Here is a 5,633-nt window from a genome sequence, read left to right as displayed (position 1 = left end):
AATCCAATCCAAATCCAATCCAAATCCAATCCAATCCAAATCCAATCCAAATCCAATCCAAATCCAATCCAAATCCAATCCAAATCCAATCCAAATCCAATCCAAATCCAATCCAAATCCAATCCAAATCCAATCCATATCCAATCCAAATCCAATCCAAATCCAATCCAAATCCAATCCAAATCCAATCCAAATCCAATCCAAATCCAATCCAAATCCAATCCGAATCCAATCCAAATTCAATCCAAATCCAATCCAAATCCAATCCAAATCCAATCCAAATCCAATCCAAATCCAATCCAAATCCAATCCAAATCCAATCCAAATCCAATCCAAATCCAATCCAAATCAATCCAAATCCAATCCAAATCCAATCCAAATCCAATCCAAATCCAATCCAAATCCAATCCAAATCCAATCCAAATCCAATCCAAATCCAATCCAAATCCAATCCAAATCCAATCCAAATCCAATCCAAATCCAATCCAAATCCAATCCAAATCCAATCCAAATCCAATCCAAATCCAATCCAAATCCAATCCAAATCCAATCCAAATCCAATCCAAATCCAATCCAAATCCAATCCAAATCCAATCCAATCCAAATCCAGTCCAAATCCAATCCAAATCCAATCCAAATCCAATCCAAATCCAATCCAAATCCAATCCAAATCCAATCCAAATCCAATCCAAATCCAATCCAAATCCAATCCAAATCCAATCAAAATCCAATCCAAATCCAATCCAAATCCAATCCAAATCCAATCCAAATCCAATCCAAATCCAATCCAAATCCAATCCAAATCCAATCCAAATCCAATCCAAATCCAATCCAAATTCAATACAAATCCAATCCAAATCCAATCCAAATCCAATCCAAATCCAATCAAAATCCAATCCAAATCCAATCCAAATCCAATCCAAATCCAATCCAAATCCAATCCAAATCCAATCCAAATCCAATCCAAATCCAATCCAAATCCAATCTAAATCCAATCCAAATCCAATCCAAATCCAATCCAAATCCAATCCAAATCTAATCCAAATCCAATCCAAATCCAATCCAAATCCAAATCCAATCCAAATACAATCCAAATCCAATCCAAATCTGTCGGGAGGCAATGATTACGCCCTTTCCATTTGTACGACTAGACATCCGCACACATCTCGCTCAACTAGAGACAAAACACAATTATTATTACAACAAAGTTTGCCGCGTCTTGTAAACGTGTCCGCGCTACCGAATAAATCTTTCTTTGTTAAATCGTAGTTTTTCCTCGCGAGTTTCTAATTATTTATCCCAGATTCCGATTCCCTGCGTCCGCTGGGTTCTTGGCTAGTGTCCGCCGCGTGTCGTCGATACTCTGCTCGTCGTCGTGTTCCACCGGGAAGGACGTTCCGGAGTCAAAGACTCCAACAGGTTATGTGCCCCAGGGAGAAGCCCCAGCGTCGCGGGAAGATTTGAGGTTGTGTTATACCCTCTGCTGGAGAAAGAAGAAATCGTGGGAGAGTGCTCCGCTCGGTGTTAGAGCAACGGGAGCGAAGATTGATTAGTGTTAGTGACACTTCTCCGGGTGAAAAGGAGAACGAAAAAGCTACTGCTTGCTGCGAAGAGCGAGTGAAGAAACCGTTACGTTTTCCATGCTGTTCCGGGCAGTCGGCGCGACGCCCGAAGAAAAGTGAGTGAAGAAGAGCCGAGTCCCCCCGACTCGAAGTGTGTTTTGTTTACATTCGATCTCACATTGGAAACGTGAGCGGTTAGTGCTTGGGTAGTGCGCGAAAAGTGAACGATGGCTGACGCGAGATTTGCTGTGCCAAAGCTAAATGGACAAAACTGGCAGACGTGGAAAATACGTCTAGAAATGCTGCTCAGCCGTGAAGATCTTTGGCACATAGTGAATGATCCGGTCCCAACTGAAGAAGAAGACCGCGACGAAGATTGGTGTAGTGATGACAGGAAAGCAAAAGCGACAATCGTTTTGCTGCTGGAGGATAGCCAACTTCCGCTTGTTAAAAACAAGAGGTTCGCGCGTGACGTTGAGCACATAGTGGGTAAGGTGCGATGCAAAGAGATAAGAGATCGGATAAGCGTCGAAGCACACTCTGTGGAAACTATATGCAGAACGCACGAACCGTACATAGTGGATGAGTTGCGATGAGTGCGGAGATGCGATGGAGCTGCTTCGACGCATGTGAACGCAAGAGAACGCAAGAGAATGCTTGTCGGGTATGGATTTTATGATTGCGCTCATTGTGTATGTAAAGCAATGAGGATTTAATGTATTGGGAATGCTAGTAGGTAATATAAAATGCGTTAATATGTTGTTGTTTTTAAATATAACTCAATGCTTTTTCACATGACTTGCATTTTGATGAACCAGACGTAATAAAAATTTATCATACTGTCTATCGATCGCCATGTAAAATAACATATTTCATTGCATGTAAAATAGTATTCCATCAAATCGTTTAAGTTTTTTACAGCATATTTTTGTTATTATATGTGTATAAAAAAAAACATTTTATTTTCTATGTTCGGGATTTAAATGAAGTAATCAATGTTTGATATGGTCGTTTGTTCAGTGCATGCTATTCATGTGCAAGTTAGACAGTTTAAGGGTTTTATGGTATTCAACTCAATTGCTAAAAGGATTCTGATTGAAAGGTTCTGCTTTTTTCTTTGTCAGGCAAAACTAGAAAAGAGTGTGACATCGATTTCGATTGATACTCTTTTACCTAATATATGATGAATATTGTGTACTTGGGTGTCTACTCATAACTCAAAATAAAATTCCCTGAGTTTTCCAGGTTTTTCCAGATGAAATTTTGAAAGTTTATAATTTACTAAAAAAGGGCGACTTAGGATATCATCGCCAGGTTTTTTCTCTTCGTCATGAGGGATTTATGCCGGTCAAATTGCCGGAAACTTGATTATATTCAATTTGGTTGGGAAGGATTTGATGCCAACTCTGAGTTCAACAGGTTTCAAAAAACCCCCCATGGCGAAGAGAACAAAACTGCCGAAAATACGTAAGTTCCCCTACTGTTCAAAAATTCTTTCAATATTTCTGAGCATTATTCCTGGAATTTCTTCCAAAGTATCTTCCTGGCTTTCCGCAAGATTCTTTCACACGAGATATCTGTTTGAGTACGTCCCGATATTTCTTGGAAAGGTTTTCCGATATACTAGAGATTCTCGCAGGATTCTTCCTGAAGATCCATCCAAAACTATTCAAAGTTTCTTCAAGAATGTCGTAGCCATGCGGTTAGAGTCCGGGTGGATGAGGGTTCGATTCCCGCTCCGACCGATGAAAATTTTCACGAGAATAGCTTCTAATCCGTAGCCACTCCGTGTTAAGTTTCGTTCAATCGGTACAGCCGCCGGCTGAAGCCAGTGTCCATGCCTTTTTTAACGGTTTTCCGGGACAGCTATCCATAAACTATTGGATTTTTACCGATAGTTTTCCGATATTCCTCTTGTTTTCCTCGCGGAACTTCGTCCGCAGCTGCTTTCAAGATTCCATATGGTTTTCAGAATTCCTCCTTGGATGTCCTTAATATTTTTTCTCGGGATTACTATTATCTCGAACTTTTTTCGAGATGTCTCATTTTCTCTCAGGTTTTTCCTGAAGTTCCTGTCGAGATTTCTTCAATAACACTTTGCGGAGTTTCTCGCAAGATTTTATTTGAATTCCGAATATTTCTCCATGAATTTCCTATAAGGTATTTCGTAAGTTATCTCAGGAGACATTCTGAGGAAAACCCGTAGAAGAATCCCTGCAATTACTTTGGGAGAAATTCCTGAAGGAATATCCAGAATCTCGGGACAATTTCTGGTAAAGATTCCGGGAAGAATTTTGGGAATAATGCACAGAATATCTGTAAAAACTCTCAGGTGGATCACTATAAGAAATCCGGTACAACTACAAGAAACAGCCTGGCTCTGCAAGATATGCAAGAGAAGAATTCAATGAGAAATATCAGCAATAACTCCTGTAGAAATCCCAGAAGGCACTCTGGAAAAAAAATATTAGGGGAAAATCCAGGGTATTTTAATTAAGAAAAGCTCTGAGAGACATCTCATGACCAACATCGGAAGGAATCTTCTGAGAGAAGTTCCAGGAGATACTCCGAGAAAAATCTCAGGTAAAACTTCAAAATAAACATCGCAAAAACTTTTAACAAATTCCTGTAGGAGACCAGGAAGAACATCTCGAAGAAAGCCCAAAGCAATGGTTTGAAGATATCACAGGAAAAAATAAAAGAAATCTCTTGAGGAACTCTTGCACTAAATTCGTGAAAACTCTTTCAGAAATCCTTGGAGAAACTTTAGTAGGAACCCCAGGAATAACTTCTTTAGCAACTCTGAATAACGTTCTGTGAAGATCTTCTGGGGAAGTCCCAAGAGGAACACCGGAAGGAATCGGGTAAAATTTTCGTGAGGAGTGCCGAAAGAAATTCCACGATTTATCCCGAATTTTTGTTTCTTTTTGCCGAGATCAGCACAATAAAGTAATGTTTTAATGCCGAAAATCAGTATAACAGTCTCATATTGATTTAAATTGAAATCAACACTCAGATAGTTCAGTCCGGAAAGTAAAAATATGTGTATACATAAAGACATCCCTCACGCGGATATAATTACATTTTATACATTCTTTTATCAAATAATTAATTCAATAATCTCAATCTTGTACAGTTACACCAGATTTGTTTTTTGAACTGGTCGGTTTTTGCTATTGCAACAGGATCAAAACTGACTAAGTTATAGCAAAAAAAAACGGCCCGCGCAAAACAAAAAGCAGGTGCATTTTATCTTTCCGCTCTTACAGATGAAACGATCATTTCACTACCCACATCCAAAGAAGCGCTTCAACATACAAACGACTTCATCGATCAAATCACGCGAGTCGTTGATGCGCACGAAATAGGCGAAAAAGGATGTGAAAACAACATGCGCACCCTCATTGAAAACCTCATGCACTATGGCCTATCAAACTTCCCTCTTCTCATCTCATAACTTATCGCATCCGATCGCATCTCACCTTACCCACTATGGTCACAGCCTGATGTTTTCGAAGCGTTGAAGTGCTATCACGAGAAAACCAGTCGTTCGGTTCGGGTATCGCTATTGAAGCGATTGTGCGCGGTTAACTTAGGGGAAAACGGTGATCTAGAACAGCACCTCAGCGAAATGGAGGAGCTGTTTGACCGACTGGATGCCGCCGGCACGCGTTTGGATGCCGACACGAAAATTTGTATGCTTTTACGCAGCCTTCCCCCGTCATTCGATGGGATTGTTTCGGTGCTCGACAGCAGGGCGGACGACGAAATCTCGATGGACATCGTCAAAGCGCGTTTGATGGACGAGTTTCAGCGTCGCCGGGAGCGAGATGGACCTGCGTCTAAACCAGAAAAGGCGATGCGCTTCCAGATGAGTACCACGAAAAGCAAACAAGGTAAGGAATCCCGAACATGCCATTATTGTAAGCAGCCCGGCCACCTTCGGCGCAACTGCCGGAAGTACCTTGCATCCCAGAGGGCCGAAGCAACGAAGAAAGAGAACGTGAAAGCTAAATCGGCTCACACCGAGGCGAAAAGCGTCGCGTTCACCGCCGGTAGTGGATTTTCGTC

The sequence above is a fragment of the Aedes albopictus genome, chromosome 1 (assembly GCF_035046485.1).
Source record: "Aedes albopictus strain Foshan chromosome 1, AalbF5, whole genome shotgun sequence".
NCBI classification, from domain to species: domain Eukaryota; kingdom Metazoa; phylum Arthropoda; class Insecta; order Diptera; family Culicidae; genus Aedes; species Aedes albopictus.
The sequence above is the reverse complement of the archived record's forward strand: the minus strand, read 5'-3'. Positions refer to the sequence as shown.